The sequence below is a fragment of the Taudactylus pleione genome, unplaced genomic scaffold, assembly GCF_031769625.1.
Source record: "Taudactylus pleione unplaced genomic scaffold, aTauple2 ptg000139l, whole genome shotgun sequence".
NCBI lineage: Eukaryota > Metazoa > Chordata > Amphibia > Anura > Myobatrachidae > Taudactylus > Taudactylus pleione.
In genome coordinates, this window is record NW_028284541.1 from 3,435,368 (window position 1) to 3,450,233 (window position 14,866).

Consider the following 14,866-nt stretch of genomic DNA (forward strand, 5'->3'; position numbering starts at 1 on the left):
TCCTGGCTAGGGTGCCCAAACTGCTGTTTCTCGTACATTTTTGCTCGCACCCTCCTGAGGGCTCCCCTCCAAAAAAAATCTGCCCCAAAAATAATTGAATCGGCCCCTTTGAACTATAAAAATGTTTGAAAATTCTAGCAAGCATAATATTTATTTCAGCAGGCTATACGAAGTTCAGCTAGTATGCTGTTTTTTTTAAACTGTTAAGCTTATTTGACTTGTTTACTATAAAATGTGGTTTCTTGATGTACCAAAATTAGCTGACCTTCACAGACCTTGTTGGAAACAACCCAAGCAGGCCGCTCAGATCTGTAAACCTCTTTAATTAGCGGGCAAGTTGCCTCTTGGAGTTTTGTACTGTTTCACTGTGTTCTTACGTGTCGCTTAGGGTCTCTTAACATGAGCAGACAATGGTTTACAATCTGTTGCTTTCTCTGTATTCAATGGGGAAATGTTTTCTCTAGAGCTCTAAACTTTGCAAGGTTACGCGAAGTATAAATTGTATCCCTCTTAAGCCGCGTATCCACTAGCAGATACCGGCACGACAGTACGATTACGACATGGTAATCTACCGTCGTGCCCCTTCCCCCTGCAGTGTCTACAGTGAATGATTGATCGTTCAGTGTAGGCACATCTATCATCTCTGAACATGGGCAATCTGTCGTTATCGGCAGATTGACCAGCATGTTCAGCAGATGATTTGATGTCGGAAACGCCAAGCGGGAGCGCGCATCACTGGTCATTTCCGACATAATGGTGCACGATTTATGCACGATTACTGAGCGATTGCACGATTACAATGTAGTAATCGTGTAATTGCTCAGTAACATCGTGTAGTGGATATGCGGGCATTAGGTTGACTATTGGTTCAGAATACAAAATGGCTGCTGTCAGTCTGTCAATTCACTAGAAACAAGTGAACTCGCTGAGGCATGAGGCGATAAGTAGTAATACCTCAGTGATGTCACTAGTGTCTTCATAGGCTGCATCCCCATTAATATTCTGTCAGTCCACAAAATGGCTGCCTACACTTTTAGCAAGAGACAGGTACGCTTGAAATTTGGCTTTATTTGCAGGCTTTATCGTTTGTTGTTAACCGTTTTGACTGCTGACAGTTTGAGAGCGCTGATTCAGTTTCCGTTGTGACCTTTCAGAGGTGTTTGCAGATAACATTGTGCGTTGACTGTCAGAGCAGTTCCATGTCGACAGCCCTTGAAGAGTCTGGCAGGCGAGGTGGAACTAGCGGACACTATGGATGGATCTTGGCTTTTTTTTTTTCAGTATAACGTTCTAGAATCTTCATTCTGTTAGCTACTTCTTTATATTGGTACATATTTGTGTTAAATATTTGAGATATGTATCCCATGTCCCTGATGAGGCTTTTCCAATCTCTTTACTGTATTTCATCACATTTTATTTATTTAACGAGAAACAAATTGGCAAAGAAAAACCCATAACTGTCGCTTCTCCTGTGTCAAACTGGGAACGTTAATGGATATGTGTAATATAGAGAAATGCATTCGGTTGTGTGCACGGGTACAGTATATTGAGGAATCTCTGAATTCATGAATAAAACCTGCTTTGTGAATAATTAAATACACACACACACACACACACACACACACACTGCCCAAGAGGTGCAATTAAATGTAGGGATAACCGTCTGGGGGAATTTATCAGTTCTTGGCACAAGCAGTTGCTTGATGAATCCTTTCCTGTGCTAATGCAGAACACTGGCAAGCCCCCCTCTGCAGCGCTGCATCCCTGATGAAATGTCGTGTCTGGTTAGCATTCCAGGTTTGCTTGTTAAAGGCTTGCTCCCTTTTTGAAGTTTACGTTGACCCAGGCATGCTTTTAATTGTGTTAACTGTAATATTCAGTCTGTTCGAAGAACTCCTGTTGTAAAAATAAATGACCCCCCCCCCCCCCCCCCCCTAAAAGACCTGTGTTCCATTATGATGTCCTCAAAAATTAATGTAATTAGTGGATGCATAATGTTCATATTCTATGGGAGTTTCCTATAAACTTGCATATATGCAATGTGATATAATATGTATGTATATTTATGTATATATTTGATTTATTTACAGAAAACTCTAGTTTGTCAGTAATTGTTCTCTTTTCAGTGTTCTCTTTCAGCATTACTCCTGCTAAGCATAAGCATGTCCTTATGTACTCAGGTGTATGTGGTTCATAACCACAAGAATAGGCTATTTTACAGTATAATAAACAAGGCATGTTGCATAAACTCCTGTGAATAGTAGCTGTATAAACCGTGAGTTATGATGTCATAGTTTATAATTAGTACGTCTTCTGTCTGATTTAAGTTCCATAAAAAAAAAAGTGGTCTGCATATTTGCATTAGTCACCGAAACCCACAAGTGTCCCATCACTCTTGTTGTCCCAATTAAGAATACTGTAATAGAGGGATGCGGTCAGAATGACTGTTGAGATTCTGGCGGTCAGAATGCCGAAGCCGGAATCCCGATACTTATCAGAATACCGGGACCGGCATTCCGACCGCCGTGATCCCAAAGGTAAGTACTGGGGGAGGGTTAGGCACTAGGGGGAGGGTTAGGTATAGGCTGCGTGGGGAGGAGGTTAGGTTTAGCGTGTGGGCAGGGAGGTGTAGGGTTAGGTTAGGAGTACTTACCTTTAGGCATCTGCATTATAACCGGGTCGGGTTTCTGACTGCCGGCATCCCGTAACCCATCCCACAATAGCAATTGAGTCACCTGGCACTAAATAATGATGCGTTTGAAATCATTAATAATAATAAAATATATATATATATATATTTTTTTTTTTATTTATTTATTTATTTTTCCCAGCAGTAGAAGGAATATTTATAGAGCTATAATCAACTCAATATACAAGTATTTTTTTTGAATGTGGGAAATCACAAGTGCTTGAGCAATAGAGCTATTTAGCTTATAGGCAGTTCACGCAGAAAAATAACGAATATTCTCATTTTAGTTACATACAGTATGGAAAACACAAATAGTCTACCTGGAGTAATGCAGTCCTTAATGTAAATGAACTGGATGTTAGAAGTTGCAGAAAAGATCTATAAAGCTTATGAACAAAAATCAGCGAGTCTGGAGCTACCATAAGTGCGCATATAGCCACATCAATTGGCAACAAGTTCATTCAATCGATTATATAATCGCTTATATTATTATATATAGTGATGACATCAGAACTCTGTTTATAATATAGATAATTATATACAGAAGTTTGTATCTTAGCATCAATTGTATATTATACTGTAAAATGGATAATGTCACATTGTATTGACTTGATAAATAATAAAAGCAGCTCACTGAAATACTGTAGTACTTTCTTTTGAATCCTTTTTTTCCTCTAGCATATTAATACCGTAATTGTACATTCAACAACCCATGTGGGTTACAGAGGGCAAGATGTTATGTAGGTAGGTTGCTATAGCAACTAACATTACTGCTATCCATAGTCCTAATAATGCTCTTTCCATTTTAAATAAAGTTTTACATGAAGGTACAATATACAGGTTTTTTTTTTACGGACTAAAATACCAAATTAGACGCTCTACTTATTAACTCGCACACGTTTTTACACTGTATCATTAAACTGTCTTCGTAACTGGCTTTGCCAAAACTCACGATTTGCTCTTAGAACTGAAGCCAATTATGGGCTGAAACACACATTCCACAGTTAGTGTAAGGTAACACAACATTATTTTATTTATTTTTTAAATGTTTAAAAGCAACACACCCAAACCAAGGGCAAATACTGGAAGTGCCTGACTGTGAGACCTGGCATGTATGTGATACTTGATGAATGAAAGGTGCCTTGTCCAATGCATGTTAGCTTCTCAGTGTGGGGACAGCGGTGTATAGAGAGGAGTGTACTGTACCAGTTGTGAAGATTTATCTGTCTGTGTTATGCTGTCTATCTTTGCTGTTTAGTATTTTAAGCTTTAACTCTGTTAAACAATGTAGCCGATATAACTCTTCGATTTCAATTAAATTCTGAAATATATTTTGGCAATTTCTATCCATACATTCTAGTGTTTTCAGATAAAGGGAGAGTCTCCCCTTTAAAGAAGCTCTAACAGAGTATTTTAGTTTTGGAATTTAGCAAATCTGTATAAAGGGATGAAAGTTTAATTGCATAGTACTGAACCTCATTCCCGTTATGGTACTGGAAAATTCCAGTGTTTCCCAGCTCCAATACTCAGGAAGGGTTGGGTATGAAATCCCGGCAGTCGGGATGCCTGCTGTCAAAATGCCGGGGGGGGGAGGGGGGGTGTTCCAGTTGCATGGAAATTTCCCTCCCCCAGCCCATATCATGACCACAACAGTGATAGTAATATAATACAATTTTACTAGTGCTGCATGTTCTTCTCAGTACCGTGAATGAAATAATATTAATTTGCACCACCTGTGGATCTTTTAACATTAGTCAGCCAGTAATAAATACACCTATGCACCAACTAGGAAATCTTGAAAACATGCACTGTTAGGGATGCACTGCTAGAGACCAATATCTACATACATGTCCAGGACAATGCTAGGTTCTTCTGCTGCTCCCTCAGACTCATGAACTTGCTCCAATGCTCTGGAATGGTGCCCACATCTGAATTACAAACATTCAACTCGGGCAGTATGGCCCTACTGTGATCACTGGTCCTGTATATGCTGGAATTATGGCATACAAATTACAATACACTTTTTGTATGACATATTAAATCTGGTTAAATGCTAATTATGTCCTTCATGGACTGGCCACACTCACTCTAAAATCAAGCATTTGGAAAAAAAACCTCTAGAAATCCTGCGTTTACCACTGGGAATCCTGACAGGGGTTGGGTAAGTATGTTAACCCTCCCCCCTTCTCCCCCTAACCTTCCCAGTGGTGCCTAACCCTAAATAATGTAAATGTAAAAAACTGAACACCAAATAGCACTGTATGCAGGTTCAAATGATTTGTTTAACAGCAGAATTACCTGCTTTAATCTTGGCTGAATGCAAAGAGTGTAAGCTCTGAGGACCGGTTACCTGATGTGTGAGGCTGGAGGTATTGTATTCGTCTGTGACAATGTAACGCCACACTGTACATTTATATTCTAATCCTTCCCCATGCATAGTTACAATTACAAAATATTCCATATCCTTCTGGGAGCATGGCTAGATCTCGTGTCGAATCAGGAAGGTTCATTCTATGACCATATTTAGAGGTAGTGTGGATTTAGTTACTAATAACTGTAGTATAATGTATGAGCCTTTGAAAGACAAATTGTTTTGAATGGAGCTTAGATTGAGTTTTGCTGAGCTCTTAAAGACTGAAATACATGTGGTCATGTCACATGTTTCTATTAAACAGACACATGTTCCATATCTTTATGCGCAAGTCTGTCTTCTGTAATGCAACTGACCCCCATGTTCCCCATTAATATTTATCACCTGGGAACGCGAGTCCAGTGCCTTCTTGTGGCCTCTATATTCCCTGGTATACACCATAGATTCACAGTCGTTTGTAGCACTTACAAACCTGCAGAAACAACCCCAGGAAAGACTAATTTTATAGTTGCTAACTGTTCTTAATTTTCATGGACAGTCCCAGATTTTAAGGATTTGTCCCTGGAAAGCAGGGTCACTTCCTGTCCATGATTCCTTCTGGACAGTCCGGAAATCAGACTATCTGTCAGGGGTCTTTTAAGCCCGGACATGCATTGTCCAGATACCTCCTGCCGCCAACAATACTGACCTTGTCATAGCGCTGCCTGCGGTCCTTAGCCAGTAGGACCCTCTGACTTCAAGCATTGGGCGGGACAAGTAATTTTATGCTGTGGCTACAGAATTTAAGTAGAGAATGGTTATGGCTTCAGCAAGAAGGTGTTTAGCTAAGACCACACGTTTACAAATGGTTTGGTGCAATTCATTGTAATTGTAGAGTTATATGCGAGGAAGACATGCTATGCGGTAAGCTTAAAATCATACGTGGGGAAAGTTTTTCTTCTTATGCTTGGGTTGTAGCTTGTGTGGCGTCCCCTAATTTATAGTAAAAATCTACACGTATTTGGTTAGTTATACACAAGAGTTGGTATTAAATGCCTATGATATGTGCTAAGCAGAGTCACGTTTGAGATGTAGTTAATGAGCAGTAATAACAGGCCAGGTGGGGGCACACCTTTGACCCCAATGTATCTTTCAAATAACACAAGTGAATGTAGGGCGCAGCATCCAAAAGAACAACATGCAAACGCTTCTGTCTGCTAGTGCTAGGGGGATTGTGGTTGCTAGAATACGTTCCACTCCCCACATAATTAGTATAGACCGTTATATATGTAGCACAGTCTTATTATGCAAAACTTGACAGAAGATGTTTAATCATTGACATCAGTCCCTGTCCCAGTGGGGTGTGGTATAAAGGATCGCCAATAAAAAGGTCGACAGTCAATAGGTCGACAGTGCAAAATGTCGACAGGGTTAAAAGGCCGAAAAGTTAAAATGGTCGACGCATACATAGTCGGCACGCAAATGATCAACAAGTGTGTTTTTTTGTATTTTAACCCTAACCCTCCCCCTAGTGCCTAATCCTGATTATCCCCTCTGGCAGCCTAATACTAACCCTCCCCTACTCTATATTCCCTGCCACATACTTTCCCTATATGTTCCCTACAGCATACACTCTACATCCCCAACGCATACACTCTATATATCCTACCACAAACTCTCTATATTCCCTACTGCATACACTTTATATATCCTCTACCACATACACTCTCTATATATCCCCTACCACATATATCTCCTAATATATACACAACTAACAGAGAAGGAGGGCACTCACCAGGTATTGTATAAAAAATAAAATCGCATCTTTATTACTTACCTGTTGAGACATAAAAAGTCGTTTCAATCCACATTGGGACCGTCTTCAGGACATAAACACACAGGTCTCTCCACAACCACAGTGGTTTTATATTTCTATATATATATATATATATATATATATATATATATATATATATATATATATATATATATATATATATATATATATATATATATGAGAGATGTATAATTTATGTGTATATTTCCGTTGAAGTACATAATCACTCATTCTAGGCCCTGAAAGGATATCTTCAAACGACATGCCCCTGCACTCTGCTACTTTTAAGTTTTAATTAAAAGCCCATTTCCATTTGTCCTGCTGAGTGGAAGATTCCCAGAGATAACCTGACTTGCACAAGTAGTAGTAACGTCTTATCTCCCAAGGCTACATTATCCATTTACAAGCAAGCACTGCCCCCTGTCACCCCTGTTACCTACTGTATGTGATGCTGTCTATTGTAACATTTATACAAGACTTTTCCAGGCAGCCATTGAGATCAGAGGGAGCCTCTGGATCATACCTAATACCTATTATATGCTTCATATTATGTTGAGCCTAATGAGATTTTATGCTTGTGTTAATCAGCATTCTGTTCGGGCTGTATTAGAATCCTGTCCTGTCTGAATTAGAATGAGAATACACACTAGCTGCAATACACACATTGAACAAATAATTGTTGTATCTGTTCCATAGATGCATAAAATACTGACCTAAAAGCCAAAACTGATAGGCCCATTTAGTCTGCCCAATCCTGTGCTCATTTTTCTCATTCATATGAATGGGATGGCTTATGTTGTTGTAAGATTCAGCTGCAGGGATCCACCATGTTACTGGGAACCCTGGCACCGGCCAGGAGATGTATTCATTACAAGCTGCACAGCCTCCAGTTGTGTGCTTCTGACAGATGCCATTTCTACATGCTTAGTGTAAAGCGTATATGATTAGAATTGATTGCCTGCTCACATGCTATGCGGTGGGTAGATCTGTGAGACAGATTGGTATTGGAACAAATCTGCCTTGTCATGTATTTTTCTTTATTTTATTACACACCGTCCCTGCTTGTATATATCTGCATAGCTACATTATGCAGTCTTCCTCCTGGGGGCTGGCTTAGCCCAGCCTGTCCAATGATGACTGTATTACTCTAATGGAGGAGGGGATCCCTGTTGCTTCAATGAACAGTCACATCTGTGTCATTCTGTGTCGCTGACAGAGGAAAAGCCTTGGGGAGACCTTATCCTGATAATATATATTTTTACTTTAACAACCCGGATTGGCGTGAAATGGGAAACAGCTGATCAGACGTTTCTTGCAGACGCATCACATTATGGCTGTTTACAGAAGGGAAATATTCGCATGAAGATGTAACCTGGTGGTGTTGTATGTAGGCTGTCACTCTAGGAATAGGTAAGGAAGCAGCAGTGTGCCAAATACACAGAGTGTGTAGGTTACGTATGATGCTGTCTGAGTATGAATTATCTATTACTCCATCTATTGTGTGTGTATATGTATGTATGTGTGTATATATATTTGTGTGTATATAATATAATATATTTCTGTGTGTATATATATTTATGTATATATTTGTGTGTATGTATGTGTATATAATATATGATATATTTCTGTGTATGTATATGTATATATGTGTGTGTATATATATATATATATATATGTGTGTGTGTATATATATATTTTTATATAAAATGTGCAAATTATATTAATGTTATTATTTATTTTATATTTATTTACAAATATTGAACCAAACCTATTTAGTCTATGCTTTTTTTATTTTTATTTTTTTATCCAGTTTAGTTTTGAAATGTAAAATGTAGAATAGAACTGTGAATTCCTTGGCAACAAAGATGGACTTTCATCTTTACAAAATGATAGCCTAGCCATGCATTATTATGCTAAGGCTTTAATGGTGAGCTCTTGAAATCTAGGGTTAAAATGACAAACCAATAGTGTGTGCGGAACCTTCTTACCAAACCATTATTTGTGGCTCCTTGGCAAATATTTTGAAGGGCACGGATCCCGATCAACAAATACAATTAGCAATTTGCTTAAGGCACATTACTTTTGGTATTTTTTTTTTATTGTATTTATTTATTTTTTGAACCTTGGAATGTAAAAAATTTGAGATATTTAGTAAATGGTAGAATTGAGACTCAAAATATTTTTCATTTGTTTCATAGTCGATTAAAATTCTTAATGGGGTAAAATGTGACATGACCTGTAACTGCAGTAAAAGGTGGTTTTAGCTATATTATATCACACAATAAGAATTTGTAATTGTATTGTTACACTTTTTATGTGTGTGTGTGTATGAGGGGGGGTGTAAATTAAAAAAATAATGCAAGCGAATGTCTGGTTGCTGTGGGTTCCAGCACACACTCCTTGTCCCGGTGCCTACAAATGACTTGTGTAATAATAATGGACACTCCCAGGATGTATATTCATGCTGTAAGAAAGGAGCTGTGCTTACAATTTGTGGGTGTGGCTCTGAGCAGGAAGTATGTTACCATGGTGATTATAGTAGATCTGCTGCTTATCGCCGCATGGATGGAGTAACTTGTTTGGTGCCGTATAAAGATTTGAACAGGTCCCCATGCCAAAATAATTAGAGTCTTAACTGTGAAAACTCATTACTCACACCAGCCTATTGCAATTGCACAGATTGTCTCAAGGGATTAAACAATAAACCAGTGAGGAGAGGAGTAGAAAACCTAGCAACCAGTGCGCCTCATTCAATAAATCCTGGATAAGGGGCAAAGAAATATCACTTAACGAGGAACGTTTCATTCCCAGCAGTACACCCCCAACCATTATAATAATGCATTTGCTGTATACTTGTCTGCATGAGATTTCTATCTATTGTACAGTATTTCCGAAAATGTTCCTTCTATCTTTCTTACCCTTGTAGAAAATGTAGGGCTTTGTCTTTGGTACCAAAATCATATCTAACAACTGCCCATGGGGCAGTGCCCGGCTTTAAAACTATATTTCTAGCAATGTCCCATTTTGTTTATTGTATCCATTTGCTTTCGACTATAGAATCCGTATCTTGTACTATAGAATCCGTTATAGACTACAATTGCATTCAGCTCCCAAACATTACTACCTCATTGTGTGTAAGTGACAGTAACACCCCAAAAACATACTAGTAGCTGTGTCTACATGAATGTGCAATAAGACTTTAAGGGGTCTATGTACTAAGCCTTGGCTGGAGATAAAGTACCAACCAATCAAGTCCTAAATGGTGTTTTTCAGACACAGCATGTAAAGTGACAATAAGGATCTAACATTGGTACTTTATCTTCATCCATTTTCTCTTCCCTAGGCTTAGTACATAGACACCTTAGAATGTAAGCTCCAGTGCGGCAGGGACTAATGTGAATGGTTACATATATTTCATAATATGGTTGGTGCTATACAGTATAAATAATAATTGTATCCATGAAATAGATGGTGTGATGCTGTACATTGTTTTGGAGGGGAATTTAATTCTCATCGATGTTTGAGTGCGCACGTCACTAAGAATTTCAGTAGCCAATTAATCTTTTTCTTACGCACCACTATGGGGCCTGAGGGAAAACGGGCGATAGTGAGGGCCGGCATTCCCATGACACATCACGGACAACCCCGAGCCGTGAATTGCTCATCAACAAATTTAGACATAAAGAAGGCAGAACTCCCTGTCTGAATCTTGTTTTATGGAAAAGCTCCTTGAACAAGTGCAGAAATCCGTGTCCTTTCAGTGTTCCCCATTTCAATTGCCCAAAGAGACGTTACTGTAATTATTATATGCTGCCGTGCTTGTGGCTTTTAGGCAATACATGATCTTAAAATGTAGACACTAATAGAACATGTTCTCGTTGTTTTAATCTAAAGGATTGCAATTATGTTGTCATATTTTGTTGTAATTATGTTTTAATTTTGTTTGGAGAACTAAAAGGTTTGTTATGATAAACAAAATCATCTTGATTAGTCATAGCCCAGTTAGTCGTTCAATGCACAGATTTATTGAGTTTTATTTGTTCTGTACAGGGAATCGTTGAATCAAATAAGTAGTAAGTAAGGTAATAAATGGGAAATGGATTGTATAGGATAAACATGGCCTTAGCTTTGTTCTCAATATACCATCAAAACAAGGGAATCCTGTGTCTTAAAGACATTGGTTTCCATAGAGCACTAGACAAAACAGTGCTGAGTATTTGGGTGGAGTGAGTGTCATTCTCCTCTTCCAGTAATCCCCAGGTGAGGAAGCTGTCACAGTACAAGGTAGCAGGTTGCAGCTTTTATTGCAGACAGTGGGATCGGTAATGCTGCAACATCATTGCAACCACATTAGCAGCTGGCAGAGCTAACCTAAGGAACTGTTGGTGAACTACAAGTCTCATAATGCTGCGACCGCTGCCGAAGAACCTCAGACAGCCTAAGGTTGTGTTTAACACGGGTCTTATGAGATGAGACGAGGTCATCCCCACCCAGATAGGTTTCCAGTGAGATGCAAACCAGTAATTTGTGGTTGCACGCTGGCTAGCATTGCTGTCTCACAGTACTGGGGACATTCGTTCAATTCCCAACCAGGGCACTACCTGTGGGGAGTTAGTAAGTTCTTCTTGTGTTTTACGTAGGATTCCTCTGAGTGCTCCAGTTACCTCTCTCAGTCTGTATGTGTGTCATGGAAATTTGGGTCCAATATAATCACAATCCGTATTTTTAATATGAATATGATAAATCATTTTTGCCAAAATTTGCAAAACGTCAATTAATATTTTGTCGCTGGAGTTCAGCATTGTGCTCTTGCCATGACGTGGTCTCCGATAAAAGGCCGTCCCAACAGAGCGCTGGAAGCAAATAATAGTTTATCATTCCGGAGATTAGTAAATCCGAGAGCATTGCCGCCTCCACCCATGGAGACTGCTTTGCGATTATAAATGGAGTGGCCGTGGCAGATCTTGGAAATAATCTGCTGTAGTCCCTTCATATTAAATCCTGGGGATCCTTACATTTTGCAGGGTTTTCACACTATTTCATCTTAATAAATATGTCCCTTAGACTCTACCAACTGGGCAGGGATTAATGTTTAGTTAATTAACGTTTAATTGGTGGCACCATATAAATAAACTGTAATATTTGTACAACAATGAGGATCTTTATTCCTTCGCTGTCACCATCGTGTATTATCTCATTGTTCCCAAAATAAACTAGAGTGTAATGCATGTAATGTACTATAATGACCATGGAAACCGATACATACATATCTTATGTTTACATGAAAAATGCTTCATTGTGTTCTGCTAGTAATGACTGGAGCATAACTGACCACAAATCGCCATATCTGCCACGTGCCGACAAGCCTCATGCTGCTCTCCAGCAGCTGTAGTGGTGGACACTAGCGTTCCTTCTCCTCTTAGTAATGTGCACATATAAGATTCCTATTGATTGCACTCTTCAGTCCTGACAGTCACTTGATAATACTGGGAAAGCTGCAGATTAAATGGTTTCTATACACACATGACACTATTCACACTAACAAGAGCATGAAAAAGGGCGACAACCATTAAAAAAAATAAAAAATTGGCCATTCGATACAGTAACTCTAAAATGTCCTGGACATTCCCTGACCACATAAGCTGGCATGCTAGAGCATTTGGTGTGTAATATAGCGATGAGGGGCCAGTGTAAGGCATGTGTGCCATTTCTAAGGATTTTTTGTTTTGTGTCTTCGCCTCATCCATCAATCGGGTTGCGTTTACGGGTTGGGTATATTTTGTCGACATGATCGTAATGTCAACTTTCATCATTTTGGGGATATAGTCATAATACTGGCAGTGGTAACCCGACTGTCACAATCCCGTCAGTTTCCAGTAAGTATTATGGTTAGGTTTAGAGTTAGGCTGCAGGAAGGGTGGGTTAGGGTTAGGCTGCAGAAGGGTTGGTTGGGGTTAGCCTGCAGGAGGGGTGGGTTGGGTTGGGTTTAGCCTGCAGGAGGGGAGGGTTGGGGTTAGGCTGCAGAAAGGGTGGATTGGGGTTAGGCTGCGGGAAGGGTGGGTTAGGGTTAGGCTGCGATGGGGATGGGTTAGGGTTAGCCTGCGGGAGAGGTGGGTCAGGCTGCGGGAAGGGTGAGTTAGGGTTAGGCTGCGGGAAGGGTGGATTGGGGTTAGGCTGCGGGAAGGGTGGGTTAGGGTTAGGCTGCAGTGGAGATGGGTTAGGGTTAGCCTGCGGGAGAGGTGGGTGAGGCTGCGGGAAGGGTGGGTTAGGGTTAGGCTGCAGGAAGGGTGGATTGGGGTTAGACTGCGGGAAGGGTGGGTTAGGGTTAGGCTGCGGTGGGGATGGGTTAGGGTTAGCCTGCGGGAGAGGTGGGTTAGGCTGCGGGAAGGGTGGGTTAGGGTTAAGATTTGTGTTAAAATACTTAACAAAATCCATCAGGATTTTGACCTTCGGAATGCTGCTGTCTGGATCCCGTACCCAGCCCATCATGTTGACAATATGTTCCTGGTGGTCCAGCGGTAACTTGCCTTGTTCGCGGGATCCGGCTGTGACGTCATGATGACTTCCAGCTGAACCTGCAGCGGTATCAGTAGTAATGCCCCTAACCCTGACCCACACCCTATTGCCTAACATTTCAACATCATAACTCTCAACATTGTGTTGTCAACTATGATTGGCGACATTTTTAACGTAAACATGGTGACTGCATCCCTGTATATACATATATGGGCTGAGAGCTGCATCTACAGTACAATACAAAGCAGTGTAGAGATCACTACTGGTAAATTATGGTACCATAGGATAATCCTCTTATTCTACAAATTACTATAAGGCTTATATCATGTCCTCAGCAGTGAGAGAAGACCGTACCTGAGAGCCAGATTCATCGTTTTTTTATGAAAATATATTTACAGATTGGCTGTGTATATTAGGTGTAAAGTTTGGCAACTTATCCATTGTGTTTTTGTTGGTCATGTTAACTTTCTGATCCTGTGCAAAGTTGTACAGGGCGGAGGAATAGACTAGAGACTACTCCAATCCATTTCTTTAATTGGTTTAAAATTACTTCTCTATTGATCCACCTAATTGTCTAATGCACTTGGACACTCTGCTTTTGAGTGAGTTAGTTGATGCTTTATGCTGAGTTACGGGTTGCAGGACAATTAATGAGCCTTTTGTGTAAACCTAGCAATTGCAAACTTTTTATATTGGTTAGTAGAACGTTCTGTTATATACCTGATAACTAAACATAATTGCTATGATCTTGCTAGTCTCTTGCTCCTACATTAAACAGAAAGCATAGGCTGAATGGCGAGGCCACCTTCTGGGCTACGCTACATCTAATTCAGGGGTTATTTTTCCTTTTAAAAAACGCAATGTGTGTTTCTTTTTATCTTATTTATTTTTATGGTGCTGAAGACAGAGTTAAAAATCACATTCAAATGAAAGGCTTATCAGTAAAGTATCTGAAGCATGGTGCTGCTTTTTCCTAAAATAAGTTGATTTATTTTAATACTTTGCAGGATCATCCTTATTCCTAACAATAAACCCCATCTACACTCTCCTGGTATGTCCTAATGGATTATGAGCATTACTTTATTTGTAAAATATTTCACACATTTTCTTCCCATGTCTTAATGGAAACAGTTTTTTATCAGTCAGATAATGAGAATCGTGTAATGGAACGTGAGTTATGTTGGGAAATAAGATTATTTATAAAGCTGCTAATTGTGTGTTAATGTGCAGGAAAAGCACCAGGCATCTGTCCCTTTGAAGCGCTCAGGCTCCGCTGCTGTTTGTCGACTTAGGACATTCGCTTCCCCAACAGCAACACACAACGGAGGCAGCAGATTCATGAGAAATCCTTCTTTGTCCTGAGTTTTTTTTTTTTTTTTTCCCCTTTGAATGTTGTCAGGGATCAATTAGCATTGAAAGCTGTGATAGTAGTGTCTGTTGGGAGCATGTGTGTACTGATTGGAGAGAGTGTAGA

At 39.7% G+C, this 14,866-nt stretch overlaps 1 protein-coding gene across 4 annotated transcripts in view; it reads left to right on the forward strand.

Annotated features, from left to right (window-relative positions):
* The window catches only part of DAAM1 (dishevelled associated activator of morphogenesis 1), a 178,080-nt gene that overhangs the window by 40,366 nt on the left and 122,848 nt on the right, over positions 1-14,866 (forward strand). Inside the window, exon 1 of one of the 4 annotated variants that reach the window (XM_088473711.1) lies at positions 8,133-8,286. The exons of the other annotated variants lie outside the window; for them this stretch is intronic. The gene's annotated coding sequence lies outside the window, so the exon portion shown is untranslated. Of the gene's footprint in view, positions 1-8,132; positions 8,287-14,866 lie in introns of those variants that run through there. 4 annotated transcript variants of the gene reach the window in all.